This window comes from Dermacentor albipictus, chromosome 2, assembly GCF_038994185.2.
Source record: "Dermacentor albipictus isolate Rhodes 1998 colony chromosome 2, USDA_Dalb.pri_finalv2, whole genome shotgun sequence".
Taxonomy (NCBI): Eukaryota; Metazoa; Arthropoda; class Arachnida; order Ixodida; family Ixodidae; genus Dermacentor; species Dermacentor albipictus.
Window position 1 is genome coordinate 94,421,478 of NC_091822.1, and position 19,372 is coordinate 94,440,849.

The window sequence follows — 19,372 nt, forward strand, 5'->3', positions numbered from 1 at the left end:
TTCGACGAATTTAGCACTCTGCCTTCGAATGTGGTGTTTTTCATACTCTAAGGTTTGCACGTCTGCACAAGGTTTGAATGCAGGATGTAATTTTGCATGAGAGTGCACTTGTGCGCATAACACCTCATTCGTAACGTTCTGCTGCACAGAATGTCATGAGCTCACATATGCATCGGTCACCATCTCACAAACCAGCTGCTCTTTTGTTAGTTGGAATCTAACATAAATGTAAAGCTCCTTTGATGTTCTAAAAGGAATTGTGCCCTCTGATCCCCTAATTCTCTTCACTTGATGCCTAGTGTTGACCATAGTGTTGTGGAGCCTAGTGTTGATCATAGCATGATCGACATCATGAGAGTCAGTGTGATGTATAATTGTGTGTATGGTGGGAGTGGGGGTAGAAGAATTTTAGCAACATTTCCGGATGACTTGAATCAGTATTGTGGAATGCTGTTTGTTTCTTTCACTTATTATTACCAAACTTCACTTTGGTTGTGGCAACAAGTATAATGTAGTTTCCTAGCGCTCCTGCCAATATGTATAAAATGTGTAGGCATCTGTGTAGAAAAAAAGTCCTACTAATGGTTTGCCAGGAGCTAAGCTCCATTTACACCAATAAATTTTGAGCTTACACCTGTGGCTATAGACCGTTTCATCGGGCGAGGAGGATAGGGCGCGCGGAGCGCCTTTTCTCCTCTCTGGCTTGGGCGATCCGGCGCAGCGCTGCTTGAAAGTATTGCTGTCGCGTGCTGCAGAGCGATTTCGAGATGTTTTAGATCGAAATCGATCTAAAACATCTTTGTGAAATTTACGCCATGTCCGTTCATATCAGGTTGTCAGAGAAGCCTTTCGGTGCATCGGCAAGTAGGCGGAAATATCTCTTGGGGGCGCAAAAATGTGCCGCGTATTATCAGCCGCGGTGTACGTACATTATCAGTCGCGGTGTGTGTATGTGTTGTGGACCATTTGCTTATATCGGTTTTAATTCAACAAAGAAAACCGGTGTCTCTGTATTAGCAGCATGAAATGGTAAATCTGCTCACTATCTGATCGCTTGGCGTAGGGAGTAAAACATAAAGCATAAGAGCGCATGCTCGTGCACAGCCCACCTAAGGCAACCACGAAACATCTAAGCGGCAGGCGCTATCAAATATTTGTGATGCACCGGCATCGTTCTCGCGCATTTCAAGTCTAGTAGGCTTCAAATTACCATATATCTACGCTAGCCTTCCTGCATGAGGCCGATGGCGCTGCTCAACACAGCGATGACTGCGGTTGGTGAACCAGCACGGTACGTATATAAGCTGTGCGCTTCGGCATTGGCTTTTTGGCCTGTATACAGCCATAATATATGAGAGATCGCATAAAAATAATGCGATGCCTATTTTTCATGACAAAATTTCCGTAATACGTGTGAGTGCGTCGTAGAGAACGGAACGAACACAACCGAAAAGAAATACGGTTATCATCCTCTTTCTCGAAAAAGCAAGAGAAAACGGGTTAACACCGCAATAGGGCCTCGCGTAGTCACGCCGCACAACGTTTATAAATGTATAAAACCGCTGATGCCGTATGCTTGGACCATGCGGTATATAGAACAAAGATATATGTAATCCAGCACCTACCACTACTTAGGACGCTGGCGCAGTTCGCAAACAGTCCCTTCGCTGGACAAGTGTAGTAATTCAGACTGTAAGGTATGCTGCTATTACTTGCCAAAACTATTTTATTCAGGGACGGAAACCTCATCCATCGAACCAAGTAGTCTCGCAATGCAACCTGCAGCGAACAGTTTGAACGCTTGTCAAAGTACAACATCACAGCTCCTATCGTAGCAGAACGGTACCCACGCTCATGCTGTTACGATCGTCGCGTATGTTTCATGGCTCCTAAACTGCAGCTTAGAAATAGAGGATAGTGCTGCAATAAGGTAACGTTAGTGATTGGAACATTCAGAAATACACAATTGATCTCCGAGGTTGATTGTAGACTCGAATATGCGCGCACATATCACGCTGCGTGTTCCGTCCACCTCAACGCCAGCAGAAATTCGGGCCATGACGCCTTAAACCAGTTCAGCACGTCTCACAGAACTATCCACCACGTAGAAGACGCACGTCATACTCAAAAGACCGCGCGACCGCGAAAACAAACGCCAGAAACTACCGCTGGGCGTATACCTGCCATGCAAAACACCGCTTTCACCTAAGCCAGTATGGCGCTGCTCATAGGCAGCGCCACTGCGTTCACAATATGGCGGCGCCTACGAAAAAACGGTCTATATACTGCTGAACGAATGCCCACCCAGGAGAACTGCCCATAACATTTTCTTCGAGTATAATAACGCTGAAGCTTTGAACAGCATTTGCACTTGGACATGTTTACAAAATGATCTATTTCCTTGTTCAAGTAAGACAAAGGTTACACAGGAAGACAAACTTGAAGCCATAAACAGCGGCATAAATATAAACAGCGCTCAACGTTTCTTAATCTTGCACCAGGTTATCATATTGCCCATCCCATTTTCTTTCGCAGGCTGCTCCTTACTGTTTTATGGTCATACCCAGTTTAATTTTGATCTCCTTAATTTTTAATATTTGGTCAATATATTTTTTCTTCATCGGCTCTTAACAAAATGTGTATTAATATTCTGCCTTCATTTACGATTTACACTGATTTTAATATGCATCCTCATACAAAATTCATTTTGCTTAATTCTTTATTGCCTTTTTTTCAAATGGGCAAACCGTTTATCTTAATTCCTATTTTGACTTCTGGGAAGAATAAGTCTACCGGAATAATGATTGCTGACATGTGTTCATCGTTTTCTGTTTTGGTCACCCCTACTCTTTCCAAGAAGTGCCTCTACCCACTCCATCACGATTAGACTGCTCAGCACACCCTTCCTGCCTTTATTTTAACACTGGCTTCTCTTGACCTACATTATGCAGAAGTTCTACTCCCCCAATGAAAGTAGGGGCCAGTGATCTATGCACAAAAAACACGCTACGAAAGAAAAAGCTTGCTACTCTGATGACAACCACCTTTGTTCAAATGTCGGCTACAGCATAATCCCTTATTGCAACAATGTTGGTCTACGTACATGTTTTCCTAACACAGAAATTGTTTCGTTCAGAAGTTACTATTGCATTGTATTCTGCAATTATTGTTTTGTGGCGCTTTCTTTAGGAAGGGAAACTCACGAATGCTATTTGTTTCTCCTAACAGACAGACAGACAGACAGACAGACAGACAACGAACTTTAATTAATCCTGAGGAGCTACTGTCAGGACCTCCTAACGGGAGGCCATTGTAGCCGCTGGCCGCGCCCACGTAAAGGACAGAACGCCGTGACGCTCCGCTCTTTCCTGGGCCCTCTGGATAGCCTGGGCTTGCTTACGGAGTACCGTGCTTCTCATGGCCTCCTCCCATCCGGCTTCGCTGGAGAGGAAGTCGTTAGGTAACGCGGGACATCGCCAGAGCATGTGAGCCATTGAGCAAAAGGTTTCAGTGCAGTCGGGACAACTAGGGTCCACAGCAGCAAGTTTATCGTTTGCAAGGCGCTTGTGGTCAAGAACACCTTTCACGAGCAAAAAGTGCAAGACAAGTGATTGAAGAAAATAAAGCTGCTTCTGTGATGTAAAGAAATTGAGAACTGAAATGTAGCACCTTTTCTCATATGTACAGTCGTGGACAGAATATTATGGACCATGAAATCTAAGAAAAAGCTGAATATCTCCGCAACCTCACAACGCAATCTGGTATTTGCATTTTGGACCTCGACTAGAATATGCTAACAACGTTGTCGTGGGTAGTTTTACTGGTTACTGCTACAGGCTGCTCGGGAATTGAACGTTTTCGGAGATCCCGTGGTCTATTTTATTCTGTCCGCGACTGTACTATGCAATGCATTCATAAAACAAAGTGCAAAGTGTTTTATCTTTTCAGCTATGACAGTGTGTTGGTAAGACAATCTTCTGCATGGTGACCTGCTGCTTCGGATATAGCTGCCTTCATGATATTTGCGTTAAAGGATATGTACTATGGTGGACAAAAGTGCCCTGGAAGTGCTAGCGTCGACCAACTTGCATCTCTGCGTTCAAGACCACTGGAAACAGTGGGTCACGTATGCACATGCCGAACGCAGATGTTAGCGTGGCTGATCCCATCCGATAGCGCACCAATAAAATTCGGTCGACGCTCGTGCATCCCCGGCAATTTCGTCCCCAATGGTAGGTTCTCCAAAGAATGAATATGCCCTGTAAGGCGAAATACGGGAAGCCTCTGTACATTAACTAATATAGTAAAGATTCATCATACAGAGTCCTTCGTTTTCTGAATACGGGAGGCACCTGTATTTTAATGGTTATGGTTCAGCTTCAGCATACAGTGTATTCCGTTTTCTGAATACGAGAAGCACTTGTACTTCAATGGTTATAGTACAGATTCAGCATATAGACTCGTCAGTTTTCTAGATACGAAAGCACTCCTGCTTTCTTTCTTTCTTTGTTTCCTCAGACACAGTACAAGAGGGGGCCGAGGCTAAAGGCGACAGACCACCTGACAAGGGCCCCGGCCCTTGGCAGGTGCTAATATTTTGTATTACGGTTTCTATTCTACAGCTGTCCAGTCTATGGAAATGACTGTTCTTTCTTTATGGAAAAACATTTCGTCACACATTACCAGCAGATTTGCCGTACAATGCGGAAATTTATTTTTTTGAGTGTAGTGTGGGGATGCGCGACTCTCGCGCGTCTACTGATATCTTGTTTTCCCGCAAAGCTCCCGTCTCCTGCAGTGCGGCTTCGCCGCGTGGCCTGGCGCCCGCAGCGGTCGGAGTGGTAGAAGTGCAGTCCGAGAGATGGCGCGAGTGTTGCGCTGCTAATAGGGCGCCTCCATTCTGTGGAGTGTCTCGATGCCAGCGCCGCCGTTCAGGTTGGAGAACACCTCAACGGCGCCGCCACATTGAAGCACAGGGGATCGGCTGCGCTAGCGTTCGGAACGGCGCCGTTCATGCTCTCGGCGCGCTTCGAGTGCTTTGATTTGAACAATCTTTTTATCAATATGGCAATGCGCATCTTTTTACTCATCATGGGTGGATGGATGTGTGTTGTTTAGTGGCGCAAGGGCCAGGTATGGCCAAAGAGCGCCATGACTGATAATGTTGTGCTAAGCGCTGATTTGTGAGTGGCGATGGTGGGATGTAACATGGCTGTAAAGTGGCCTAAAATCAATCAGTGTCATGGAAGCGTAAAATAGTATAACGCATAAAATTATGATAGTGGACATGGAGTTAAAATGCAAGAATATGTAACTAGCACTTATGCCTCCAGGGGCCTTTGAGCTCAAAGGCTGAGAGGCCGGTGCTTTCTTTATTGCACCTACCGCAGCAGGAACCTCTGTTAGAGGCTGTGCTACGGATTTCCTGGGGCTATAATATGAAAACTATGTACATCTTTTAAAAATCGAAACAGGCATTCATGTTTAAAGAGAGGTTCTATACCTATAATCATTTGAGGATGGAATGGAATTAGCTGCCGATGTGGTAATGGAAAATGCTTTTTCCTATTAGCGTCTAATTGAGTACATTGCAGCAGGATGTGAAGCACGGTTAGTGGCTCACTACATTTATCACACGTGGGTGGATCGCCACCGGACAAGAGGTATGCGTGTGTGCTGTATGTGTGTCCTATCCTGAGTATGCAAAGTGTTACTTCTGTGTAACGATTCTTTGATACCGGCGTCCAGTTGCCTAGATACGGCTTGATAACATGTAATTTATTTTCTGTCTCTTTATCCCACAAGCGCTGCCAGAAAGTCCTTAGCTTCGTTCTTATTGAGGGCTTGAGGTCCATTACAGGGACAGTCGTGCAAGTGTTGGAAGCGTTTGCGTTGACGGATGTGGCTAGCTCGTCAGCCAACACGTTTCCCTCTATCTCTCGGTGCCCCGGCACCCAGCATACGACGATATGCTGTTTGGACCGATAGGTTGTGCATAAGGCTGAGTAAAGAGATAGAATTACAGGGTTTTTATATTTCCTGACCGTTTTCAAAGCATTTACAACACTCAAAGAGTCTGTGTATATAACTGCCTTTCGGATATTAGATTCATTAACGTGTTTAACGGCAGCCAATATGGCGTAGGCCTCTGCTGTGAAAATACTTGTGTTAGGGTGCAGAACACCGGCACCTGAAAAAGATGGACCGACCGCTGCGTAAGATACGCCAAAATTACACTTCGATGCGTCTGTAAAGAATTCAGGAGAGAAGTATTTGTGCTGCAATTCGAGGAAGTACATTCGTATATGCGCGACAGGCGCGTGCTTTGTGACAGCTACGAAAGATGTATCACAGTCTATTGGTTGCCACTGCCAGGGCGGGGGCCGTATAGCAGGGGACATAAGGTGGTATTCAATCAGTGGAACCCTTGTTTCTTCAGCCATGTCTCTAACACGCATGGAGAAAGGCTGTGCCACTCTGGGCCGGTTACGGAAAAGTTGGCAACTGGACAAATCGTTTACGGTGTAATGCGCGGGATGCTGACTGTTTTCGTTCACTCTAAGAAAATACATGAAAGACGAATATGTTCTCTGCAGATGCAGTGACCACTCATCCGATTCAACGTACAGGCTGATGATGATGATGATGATGATGTTTGAGGTTTAATGGCGCAAGGGCCAGGTATGGCCAAAGAGCGCCATGCTAGTGGTAATGAATATGTCGTGGTCTGATGGGCTCTGTGAATTTAATGTGACTTGGCTGTAGAGGGGCCTAAAAGAGTTTGTGTAAATTGCATAAAAATTACCCGTAATAAAATTATGGCAATGATTAAAGACATGTACTATGATCAATAAAATACATTAAAAAGAATGATGCATTATATAAAATATGCGAGAGACTAAAATTGTCTAAGAGCACTACTGCCTCGCCAGAGCCCTTGAAACGCAAGGGCCTAGAGGCATGTGCTATATGAAACAGATATCACAGCGGACTCCTCTAAACAGAGGAGACGCTACGAGTGTGTGGGGTTAATAACATGTAATACAACATCTTTCAGGAAGCCCAGGACTGCGCTGGAGTCAAACAGCGGTTCTGGGCCTAGTAACATTACTGGATGAAGGGGGATGTGCTGGCGGTATGCTACGGGAAAATGTTTCTTTCGTTCGGATTCGGCTTTCCGACACTCCAGTAGGACGTGGAGGACGGTCAGCCTCTCCCCGCATCTACCACAGGTTGGAGGCTCGTTTCCCGTGAGTAAAAAGTTATGTGTGCCGAAAGTGTGTCCTATTCTTAGAAGGCAGAATAGGACATCTGTCCGGCGGGATTTTGTTACGGGAGGCCAGAAACCTAATTGTGGCTTCATTACACGTAGTTTATTGTTTGTTTCCATGTCCCACGAGCGTTGCCAGTAGTTCCGCAGTTTTCTGCGCAAGTAGGGCCTCAGATCTGTGACAGGGACTGCTGCGGTAGGATTTACAGAATACGATGCAATTGATGTGGCCATCTGGTCCGCCAGAACATTGCCTTCGATGGCCCTATGACCGGGCACCCAGCATATGATGACATGCTGGCTACATATATACGTTTTACATAGGAAGGAATAGAGTTCGTTGATGACTGGGTTTTTGTGCTTAGAAAATGACATCAAGGCCTTCACAACACTGAGGGAGTCCGTATATATAACTGATTTCTGGAGTTGTGATTTATTTATATGCTTTACGGCCGACAGCAGTGCGTAGGCCTCAGCAGTAAAGATACTAGTTTCCGGATGCAGTACGTCGGATTCCGAGAAGGATGGACCGACGGCTGCATAGGACACCCCGTCGTGTGACTTCGATGCATCTGTGTAGAACTCCGTGCAGGAGTATTTGTGCTGGAGTTCCCGGAAATGCATTAGGATTTCAATCTCTGGAGCGTGTTTTGTAACTTGCATGAAAGATATATCACATTGTATGAGCTGCCACTCCCACGGAGGCAGTAGCTTGGCTGGATGCATTAGGGGAAGCTCGAGGAGTGGAACGTGCATTTCTTCACTAAGCTCCCTCACACGCAGCGAGAAAGGCTGTCTTACTGAAGGACGATTGCGAAAAAGTGTAGCATATGTCATGTCATTAATGGTATTAAAACAGGGATGTTGAGGATTTGAGTGGACTTTCAGAAAATATGTTTGGCTGATGTATGTTCTCTGAAGATGAAGTGACCACTCATTTGATTCTGCATATAAACTTTGTATGGGACTTGTTCTGAAAGCGCCTGTGGCCAGTCGGATTCCTAGATGGTGGACAGGGTCTAGCATCTTTAGTGCGCTCGGGGCGGCACAGTGATAAATCACAGCACCATAGTCTAATCGTGATCGAATGAGGCTTTTATAGAGTTTCAATAAACACTTCCTGTCACTACCCCACGTAGTCTGGGATAGAAGTTTCATCATGTTCATTGTTTTGAGACATTTTTCCTTAATATGTTTAATGTGGGGGACGAAAGTGAGTCTGTAGTCAAGTATGACACCTAGAAATTTGTGTTCTTTGTTTACAGGTATCTGTTGTCCACATACTTCTAAGCAGGGATCTGGAACCAGGCCTCTCTTCCTTGTATACAAAACGCAAGAGCTCTTGTGAGGATTGATTTTGAATCCATTTTTCTCTGCCCACCCTGACACCTTGTTCAAACCATGCTGTACCTGTCTCTCGCAGACTGCGAGGTTACAGGATTTGAAAGCTATTTGAATGTCATCCACGTAGACAGAGTAAAAGATGGCGGGTGGTAATGAAGCACGAAGCGTGTTCATCTTCACGATAAAGAGCGTGCAGCTGAGAACGCCTCCTTGGGGTACACCCGTTTCTTGCGTAAAAGGCCGTGAGAGTGCATTGCCGACTTTTACCCGGAAGGTACGATTTGACAAATAGCTTTTTATTATATTAAGCATATTACCGTGGATGCCCATTTCTGACAGGTCTCTTAAGATTCCGTAACGCCACGTCGTGTCATACGCCTTTTCCGTATCGAGAAATATCGATAGGAAGAACTGTTTATGTATAAATGCGTCCCGGATATTTCCTTCAACACGTACGAGATGATCTGTTGTGGACGCCCTTCTCGGAAGCCGCACTGATACGGATCAAGCATTTTGCTCATTTCAAGGAAATGGATGAGTCGCCGATTAATCATTTTTTCAAATACCTTACAAAGGCAACTCGTGAGGGCGATCGGGCGGTAACTTGCCACTAAGGACGGATCTTTGCCTTGTTTTAAAACAGGAACCACAATGGCTTCTTTCCATGCAGTTGGGAGGTATCCTGCAGCCCAAATGGTGTTGAAAAGTGTGAGTAGTGTAGCTTGGGTATCACTGGGTAGGTTTTTGATCATTTCATACATGATTCTGTCTGGTCCCGGTGCAGAGCTGTTGCATGAGCTCAAGGCAGCTCTGTACTCGGCAATACTGAAAGGGCAGTTGTACGATTCATTCTGTAGACATTTTCTTTTGAGTGGCTTACATTCTTCTATTTGTTTATACTTTAGGAAGGATTTCGAATAATGTTTTGAACTTGACACACTCTCAAAGTGTTCGCCAAGTGAGTCTGCCTGATGTTGCAGCGTATCACCCTGTGTGTTTACCAGAGGGAGTGAATATGTTCTTCTGCCTCTAATTCTATTTACGCGGTTCCAGACTTTCGCCTCATCTGTAAACGAGTTGATGTTCGATAAAAACTTTTGCCAACTCTCTCTTCTGGCCTGTCGGCGGGTTCTCCTGCCTTGAGACTTAACTTTCTTGAAGTTAACAAGATTCTCTGCAGTGGGCTAAGCACGTAGCAACCCCCGCGCCTTGTTTTGATTCCTACGTGCGACTCTACATTCATCGTTCCACCACGGGACATGCCGTTTGCATGCCGAGCCACTTACTTCACGTATGCATTTACATGCGGCATCCATTATGAAGGCTGTGAAGTATTCCACAGCAGCATCGATTTCTAAAGAACACATGTCATCCCATGATATACTAGTTAAATTTCGGAATTCCTCCCAGTCTGCTGTGTCAATCTTCCACCTAGGAGCCTGTGGTAGATATTCATTTTCTTTAAGTGTTCTTAATAGTATGGGGAAGTGGTCGCTTCCGTAGGGATTATTTGTAACTTCCCATTCGAGTTCGGGCAGTATAGACGGGGAAACTATGCTCAGATCAATTGAAGAAAAGGTATTGTTTGCAAGACAGTAATAAGTGGGTTTCTTCTTATTCAGCAAGCACGCACCTGAAGAAAAAAGGAACTGCTCAACAAGACGTCCTCGCGCGTCTATACGAGAGTCGCCCCACAGGGAGCTGTGCGCATTGAAATCGCCAAGAAGAACATAAGGTTCTGGCAATTGATCTATAAGGGATTGGAATTCGTGTTTCGTTAACTTGTAGTGTGGGGGCACGTAAAGAGAGCTAATGGTGATGAGTTTGATTAAGAAAACAGCTCGAACCGCCACTGCCTCAAGGGGGGTTTGTAGCTGTAAACGCTGACAGGAAATACTTTTATGAATACAAATGGCAACACCGCCTGATGATACGACAGCATCATCGCGATCTTTGCGGAACTTGACATACTGTCGGCGAAAGTTTGTGCGTTGTGGGTTTATATGTGTTTCCTGTAGACACAGCACTTTTGGATTGTGTTTTTGTATAAGCTCTTGCACGTCATCAAGGTTCCTAAAAAGACCTCTGACGTTCCATTGAATAATTTGTATCGCCATTTTGAAGGTAAATAAGTGCTGTGTGTATGGAAACGGAGGTGATGCCTTAAGTTACAGAGCTCTTTCGAGGCCCTGTAACGGGCGTTCTGCTCTTTCTGAAGCGTTCGAGGGAGCCTCGCCGCTCCTTAGGCGCTGGGTGCGCCTTGAGGATAGTTGTAGTGTCCATTGCCTCTTGTGAGGCGCCGGACACGTGCTCTTGCGAGCGAGAATTTACCAGCGAGGGCCCTGCCTTGGAGGGCAAGACCCCTGCACCCACCAGCCCGGAGGTCGATGGGGCTCCGTGGGGGATTTGGCTGCGCTAGCTGTTGCCAGCGCTGGAAGGGGCCGCGGAGGTTGGGGCAGCCTCGGCTGCGCCCACCTTCGGGGTCGGTGGCCCCGTCTGGTGGGTTGACGGAGCAGGGCTAGCTGCAACCGCCGCGGGGGCAGATGGCGTGACTGCCGACTCGCTGGTTGTGGGTCGGACAGCCGCCGGTGGCCGTTGTGTCGCTGGCCCCTGACGCGTCACATCGGCAAAACTTTTCTTGGGCAGGTATGAAACCCGCCTGCGTGCCTCTTTGAAGGATATATTCTCTTTTACTTTGATCGTTACAATTTCTTTTTCCTTCTTCCATGAGGGGCACGACCGCGAGTACGCGGCGTGATCCCTTCACAGTTTACACAGTGGAAAGCGTTCTCACAAGATTCAGAGGTGTGTTCTTGGGCACTACATTTAGCACAAGTCTGGCGGCCTCGGCAGCTCTGCGAGCTGTGGCCGAAGCGCTGGCATTTGAAACAACGGAGTGGGTTTGGCACGTACGGCCTAACACGGAGCTTGATGTACCCGGCCTCAATTGACTCGGGCAAGATACTTGATCCAAAAGTAATTATAAGGTGCTTCGTCTGAATCTCTTTACCGTCCCGCCTCATCCTAATTCTTCTGACGTTGATCACATTTTGTTCGCTGAAGCCCTCCAGGAGCTCCGCCTCAGTCCGGTCAATCAAATCATCATCTGACACAACACCACGGGTGGTGTTCATTGTACGGTGCGGGGTTACTGTTATGGGAGTCTCCCCAAATGACACCAGTTGCGATAGTTTCTCATATTGTTTTAAATCGCGGAGCTCCAAGAGAAGATCGCCGCTTGTCATCCTCGATACCTTATAACGTGGACCAAAAACATCAGTCAGGGACTTTGAAACAAGGAATGGTGAAATGTTTCGCACGGCTTTGTTTGGCTTTTCAGAATGAACAACGTGGAAGCGGGGAAAATTCTGGGTTTGGCGTCCAAAAAACTTGAAGACATCTTCGGTGCGCCCTCGTTTCTGAGGGCGATCAACAAGGGAAGGGAAAGAAGTTTCCATGAAGAAATATATACATTCGGCAACAGCGCCGACCACCCACCACGGAGCCCAACGAGGGGACGCGGCAGAGCTTGCATACAAGACTGCACGACGCCAGTCGTACGCCGTCACTATAACCGAATATGGTGTACCCAAGGTTGGATAGCCACACAGGGTTAACCCTCGCCGCCAGGAGAAAGGAAGTAAACAGAAGAGAAAAGGAGACAGGAAATGTCAAAAAGTGAGAGATAAAGACGAAGATTGAAGGAGGGAGAGACAGGAAAAGGCGACTGCCGATTTCCTCCGGGTGGGTCAGTCCGGGGGTGCCGTCTATGTGAAGCAGAGGCCAAAGGGGTGTGTTGCCTCCGCCGGGGGGCCTAAAAGGTCCAAACACCCAGCTTCGGCTCAACCCCCAGGATCCCCTTTTCCCCAGACACGGCTAAGCCGCGCACGGCTACAAGCGGGAGGGGCCAACCCTCGTGTGCTCGGGTACGTGGTGTCGCAACACACCAAACGCCTGCTTACGCAGACGCCCCTGCGGGGAACGTACAGGCTTTCCACTGGCCTTGTTCTAAAGGCGCCTGTGGACAGGCGAATTCCTAAGTGGTGAACAGGGTCAAGCATCTTTAGAGCAGTTGGAGTAGCCGACTGGTAAACTATGGCTCCATAGTCTAGTCGTGTGCGTATGAGGCTTTTGTACAAGTTCAAGAGGCATTTTCTATCACTGCCCCAGGTTGTGCGTGAGAGCACCTTTAAGATATTCATTATTTTCATGCACTTGTCTTTAAGATATTTTATGTGCTGTACAAAGGTTAGTTTCGCGTCTAAAATTATGCCTAAGAATTTATGTTCCCTGTTTACGGGCAGACACTCACCATGCAACACAATTTCAGGATCAGGGTGCAGGCCTCTTTTTCTAGAGAAAATGACACAGGTGCTTTTTTGTGGGTTCAGTCTGAACCCGTTCACATCAGCCCATTTGGAGACCCTGTTAAGACAAAGCTGGATCTGTCGCTCACAGATAGCAAGAGAACTTGATTGAAAACCTATCTGCACATCGTCAACATACGTTGAATAGAAGATGTTATGTGTATGTGTAGACGAAGGGAATTCATTTTTACTATAAAGAGCGTGCAGCTGAGCACCCCGCCCTGCGGCACTCCAGTTTCCTGTACAAATTTCTGTGACAGAACAGTGCCCACTCGAACACGGAATGTCCGATTCGACAGATAACTTTCGATAACATTGAACATATTTCCGTGTACACCTAACTGTGAGAGGTCTCTCAAAATCCCAAACCGCCACGTTGTATCATAGGCTTTCTCCATATCTAAGAATACTGATAAGAAAAACTGCTTATGGACAAAAGCTTCACGGATACGTGCCTCGATACGTATGAGATGGTCAGTAGTGGATCGACCCTCCCGAAACCCGCACTGGTATGGGTCCAGCAATTTGTTTGATTCTAGGAAGTGCAGTAGGCGACAGTTAATCATTTTTTCGAATACTTTGCAGAGGCAACTTGTTAATGCTATAGGCCTGTAGCTCGATACCGAGGAAGGATCCTTTCCGTGTTTTAGGATTGGAATTACAATAGCCTCCTTCCAAACAGAGGGGATCTCGCCGGAAGACCAAATAACGTTGTATAGGTAAAGGAGGGTTTTCTGTGGTTCGGATGGTGGTTGTTTTAACATCTCATATATTACGCAGTCTGAACCTGGGGCGGATGTATTACAACAGTTTAGTGCTGCCTGCAGTTCTGCTATACAGAATGGATCGTTGTACGCAGCACTTTTAGCTGATTTTCTTTCTAATTTTTGCTGTTCTATTTGTGTTTTGTATTTTAGGAAGGTTTCGGAGTAGTGTGAAGAGCTCGATATGTATTCAAAATGTGCACCGAGAAAGTTGGCTTGGTCTTCAAGACTTTCTCCGTGGCTATTTACTAGAGGTAAGGAATACGTTTGTTGCCCATTAACTTTCTTCACTCTATTCCATACTTTTGTCCCATCTGTGTACGAGTTGATGCTTGATATGAACTTCGTCCAACTCTCTCGTCTTGCTTGTCGGCGCGTTCTCCTTGCCTGGGATTTGACATGTTTAAAGTTTTCCAGGTTTTCAGCAGATGGAGAATCGCGAAATATCGCCCACGCTTTGTTCTGGTTTTTCCGTGCTTGCCTGCATGCATCGTTCCACCAGGGAACACGCCGTTTGGAACCCATGCCGCTCGTTTGTGCAATACATTTACAGGCGGCATCCAGTATAAAAGCTGTAAAATATGCAACAGCATCATCTTTGGTTATACCAGACATCTCAGTCCACGTCATGTAAGTAAGAGTTCAGTACCGTTCCCAATCGGCTGAGTCAATCTTCCACCGAGGGACCAGCGGGGGAAGTTTATCTTGTTTCGGTGCGGTTAGGATTATTGGGAAATGGTCACTCCCATACGGGTTGTTAAGCAGATTCCATTTAAAATAGGATAAAAGCGTCGGCGATAAAATGCTAAGATCTATGGCAGAGTATGACTTGTTGGACAGGTTAAAATATGTGGGCTCCTTCGTGTTCAAGAGACATGTTCCAGAGGAAAAAAGCACCTGTTCAATGATGCGACCTCGCGCATCACAGCGTGAATCGCCCCACAAAGTACTGTGTGCATTAAGATCACCAAGAATAAAAGAAGGGTCCGGGAGCTCATCTATTAATGACTAAGTCGCGTCTGTGAAGGTGATGATGTGGTGGTATATACAGAGAACAGATTGTAATGAGTTTATTTAAAAGTACGGCTCGAACGGGCACGGCCTCAAGGGCCGTTTTGAGCTTTAGATGCTGACATGCTACACTTTTGTCAGCAATAATAGCTACACCGCCAGATGCTGCGACAGCATCCTCGCGGTCTTTGCGAAACGTAACGTGCTTTCGGAGAAAGTTTGCGTGTGTAGATTTTAAGTGTGTCTCCTGTAAACACAGCACTTTTGGATAGTGTTTATGGATGAGTTCTTGAACATCATCAAGATTCCTAAGTAGACCTCTGACGTTCCATTGAATGATTTGTGTATCCATATTTTAAAATAAATTGGTGCTGTGTTTACGAAAAGGGAAGGGATGTCTTAGATTACAGAGCCCTTTCGAGGCCCTGTAACCGGGGTTTTGGTCTTTTTGAAGCGTTCGAGTGAACCTCGCCGCTCCTTAGGCGCTTGGCGCCCCTGGAGGATAGGTGTAGTGTCCATTGCCTCTTGTGAGGCGCCGGACACCTGTTCTTGCGAGCGAGAAGTTTCCCGAGAGGGTCCCGCCTTGGAGGGCAAGACCCCTGCGCCCACCAGCCCAGAGGTCGATGGGGCTCCCTGGGAGATTTGGCTGCGCCGGCCGTTGCCAGCGCTGGAAGGGACCTGGGAGGTTGAGGCAGCCTCGGCTGCGCCCACCTTCGGGGTCGACGGTCCCTTCTCCTCGGTTGACGGAGCAGCGCTAGCTGCAACCGCCGCGGGGGCAAATGGCGTAACTGCCGACTCACTGCTTGTGGGTCGGACAGCCGCCGGAGGCCGTTGTGACGCTGCCCCCTGACGCGCCACATCGGCAAAGGTTTTCTTTGGCAGGTATGCTACCCGCCTTCGTGCCTCCTTGAACGATACATTCTCTTTTACTTTTATAGTTACTATTTCTTTTTCCTTCTTCCAGGAGGGGCACGACCGCGAGTACGCGGCGTGATCCCCGTCACAGTTTACACAGTGGAGAGAGTTATTACATGCTTCAGTGGCGTGTTCAAGGGCACTACACTTCGCACATGTTTGGCGACCTCGGCAGCTCTGCGAGCTGTGGCCGAAACGCTGGCATTTGAAACATCTCAAGGGATTTGGCACGTACGGTCTTACACGAAGCTTGATGTACCCGGCCTCGATTGACTCGGGCAGGACACTTGAATTGAAGGTGAGTATTATGTGTTTGGTCGCAATTTCTTTACCGTCTCGCCTCATCTTGATTCTTTTGACGTTTATGACATTTTGTTCACTGAAGCCCTCCAACAGTTCAGCCTCAGTGAGCTCTAGCAAATCATCGTCGGAGACAACGCCGCGGGAGGTATTCATCGTGCGGTGCGGGGCTACTACTACTTGGGTCTCCCCAAATGATACTAGCTGTGGCAGCTTCTCAAATTGCTTCTGGTCGCGGAGCTCCAAGAGGAGGTCACCGCTAGCCATCCTCGACACCTTATATCCTGGGCCAAAAACTTCGGTAAGAGACTTAGAGACAAGGAAAGGGGAGATTGTTCGTACTTGTTTAGCTGGTTTTTCTGAGTGGATGACATGAAAACGTGGAAAATTGTGGACTTCGCGTCCGAAAAACTGAAAGACCTCTTCGGTGCGCCCTCGTTTCTGAGGGCGATCAGGGAGTTTAGGAAAAGCGTTTTCCATAAGTACAATTGGGTTTTCGGCCGCGATGCCGACCACCCACCATGGAGTCCAACAGGGGGACGTGACAGGAGCTCCTGCTATAGAAACCCTGCCAACGCCAGCCGTACATCGCTGCTATAACCAAATACAGCATAACCAAGGCTGGCTAGCTACACAAGGTTAACCCTTGCCGCCGGGAAACTAGGAAGTGAGGAGAAGTAATGAGAAGACAGGAAAGATGAAAAAGACGAGAGAGAAAGACGAAGATTGGAGGGGAGGACAGGAAAAGGCGACTGCCGATTTCCCCCGGGTGGGTCAGTCCGGGGGTGCCGTCTACGTGAAGCCGAGGCCAAAGGGGTGTGTTGCCGCCGCCGAGGGGCCGTAAAGGTCCAAACACCCGGCATTGGCTCAACCCCCAGGATCCCCTTTTCCCCGGACACGGCTAAGCCGCGCACGGCTACACGCGGGAGGGTCCAACCCTCGTGTGCTCGGGTACGTGGTGTCGCAACACACCAAACGCCTGCTTACGCAGACGCCCCTGCGGGGTTTTTACTCATCATAGCCATTTTAACATCCGAAGGTTGAAAACGTAATTGTACGAATTAATTTTAGAGCCTCGAGGTTTAGGTCGAGGTTGAACAATTAGTGTGCCGTCAGTTGGCTATCATTTTAAATAGGCTATCATTTTAAAGATCCGTTGCCCAGCAGGTGCTACCGCTCCGTGCGAGTGGAAGAAATTGTTCTTTTTTCTTTTTCTACGTGGTTTTTGGTTTTTCAATTCCTGCCCTTTGACAACAGCCGCTCGCACGCGGCGGTTGGTTTAGCTTCTGTCGCGCGAGCTGTTTCCGTTTGTTTTGCTCGCAAAGACAACCTGTCTCCTTTTTAATCTTTGAAAGTGTAACTGCGAGTTCCTCGACTGTTTATTGCCCACAGAGGTGCAATTACATCTGTTTACAGGCTGGCGCTGGTACATACAAACGATGCCGCGTATACCAACGTTGCCACTGCGCCTGCGTTTTCTTTCACGAGGCCCACGAAAACTGATTGCACCTCATTGGCTGTAGGATAAACCACTACTGCAAGTTTTCCACTCGTTTCATTTTTCTGACAGGCGCACAACCACCGAGCGTTCTTGCGTGCGCTCATATGCAGACTTCGCTTGCGCTCTGGACATGCACACCGGTTGTTCTGCTACGATTCCTCCGTTTGTGAAGCGCGTTTCTGCATATATTTTTCATTGTATTTATTTTCTTCATGGCCATCTGTACTCATTTATCAACCATGCTTGTACACCGACACAAAAAGGGGTGAATGTGAGGTCAGTAAATAACTACAGTAATTCTTTTCTAACAATTTTAAATCCGAAATAAAAGTAACAGACTTTCAAAATTTATGCTTTGTGAAAAAGACTCGACCAGAAGAGGTTTAGTAAAAAGCTGCAGTTTTGACGATGCCTGTGCATGCAATTCCTATTTTGCCTGCAAAATTGGGTGATGATGGGCTAGGCTGTTGAAGATAACTGCTCCCTAAAGGTTGAGCTTCATTAGTGTTGCAGAAAAATATGCAACCTATCTTGTCAACCTCACCCCTTACAGACAGCAAGGGCAACAATACAAAAAACAGTGCAAATTATTTGATATCAAGTGCAGTCGACTATGAAAAAACGCAAACTACAATACAAGTAAGCAAGACAGAGGAACAGATAAGTGGGGTGTGTCCAGTGGGGTTTAACCTTAAAAGGAAAGCATAAAAGCAAAGCATGAAAAAAGATGAAAATCTCCGAATGAGCGAGCAAGACAAACTTGCTACGTGCGCTGTGGTGTTACATTTGCAACAAACATGAAAACAAAGCCTGAAGAAACATGCAAACTACAAAATAAGCCAGCAAGTCAATGGTTTCGAGTGGCACCACCACAACAGCCGCAATCTCCAGACGAAGTAGTGTGTGCCTTCAGTAACAAATAACGAGCACTTAACTTTGGTTCGTCTATTTTCGCTCAACGTAAAAGTAACTCTGCTGTCTAAACAACAGCGACGCGAACTTTGCAAAAGAGACGTCAGTGCTTCCTGTGAAAATATAAAACAGGTGTGCGACGTTACGATTTTTTGCTAGTGTTAAATATTCCGCGAATAAAAATCACCCTCGTCCGACTCTATAATCAGGGCACTACTCGCGTAGAAAAGCTAAGTTCAAAACGAAAAACACGCTCGCGCCCGTACGTATGCGCGTACCTATACGCTGCCTATACAGCAGCGGCGTACACAAGTTTGCTTTAATAGCGAAATACGGATCGATAAGACTTAACTGTTTTGCAACTCACCTCGCAGATATATGAGCTGTCAGTTGCGTTCCACCGATCCCGCTTTACTTGAGCTTCCCACTAATTTCTTCGCTCCGAGTCCCAGGGGAAGCGAAAGCAACGCAGGCCTTTAAGTGTTGACCCGGAGCACATTGGCACACAACATCCCGTCATGATGGCTCAGTGGACTTGACAAGCTTGTCAGTAATGCAGTCGAACACTGTCAAACACGTTGAACCACCAGCGAGTGCCTCGAACAACGCAAGCTCAGCTGTTAGCACCGATCAACTGCGACCACTATGACCGCCCACCGTGATCCAAAATGGCGTCGCAGCGAGAAAGAGGCGGCGTGGGGGTGGTCAAAGGATGGCACCACCCTGAACGGCGGCGCTGGCATCGAGACACCTTTAGAGTCACTGGAAAAAATTTCAGAGTACCGCATTCGTTTTCCCCGCGCCGCCGACGCGTTCATTGGCCCTACCGTACCACGTGACTTTGGGGTGCCATATACCTTTCAAGCGCCGGGCGGGTCGGCTGAGTTATAGCGCAGGCAGCGCAGGTACCCTACGTTTTTTTTTATGTTCCTATTGTCGCGCTCGCGTTTGACTGCAAGGAAATCATGCCTGGCTGCTTCGCCTTCGG

General features: G+C 47.1%; 1 protein-coding gene across 9 annotated transcripts in view; it reads right to left on the reverse strand.

The window, feature by feature from the left end:
• Positions 1–19,123, reverse strand: part of LOC135902695 (membrane metallo-endopeptidase-like 1) — a 360,170-nt gene extending 341,047 nt beyond the window's left edge. For 5 of the 9 annotated variants that reach the window (XM_065432907.2, XM_065432905.2, XM_065432909.2 and 2 more), the window contains exon 1: positions 18,752–19,122. The gene's annotated coding sequence lies outside the window, so the exon portion shown is untranslated. Of the gene's footprint in view, positions 1–18,751 lie in introns of all 9 variants that reach the window. The other 4 variants (XM_065432910.2, XM_065432904.2, XM_065432906.2 and 1 more) reach the window with 2 other exon arrangements.
• Between the last annotated feature and the right edge of the window lie 249 nt (positions 19,124–19,372).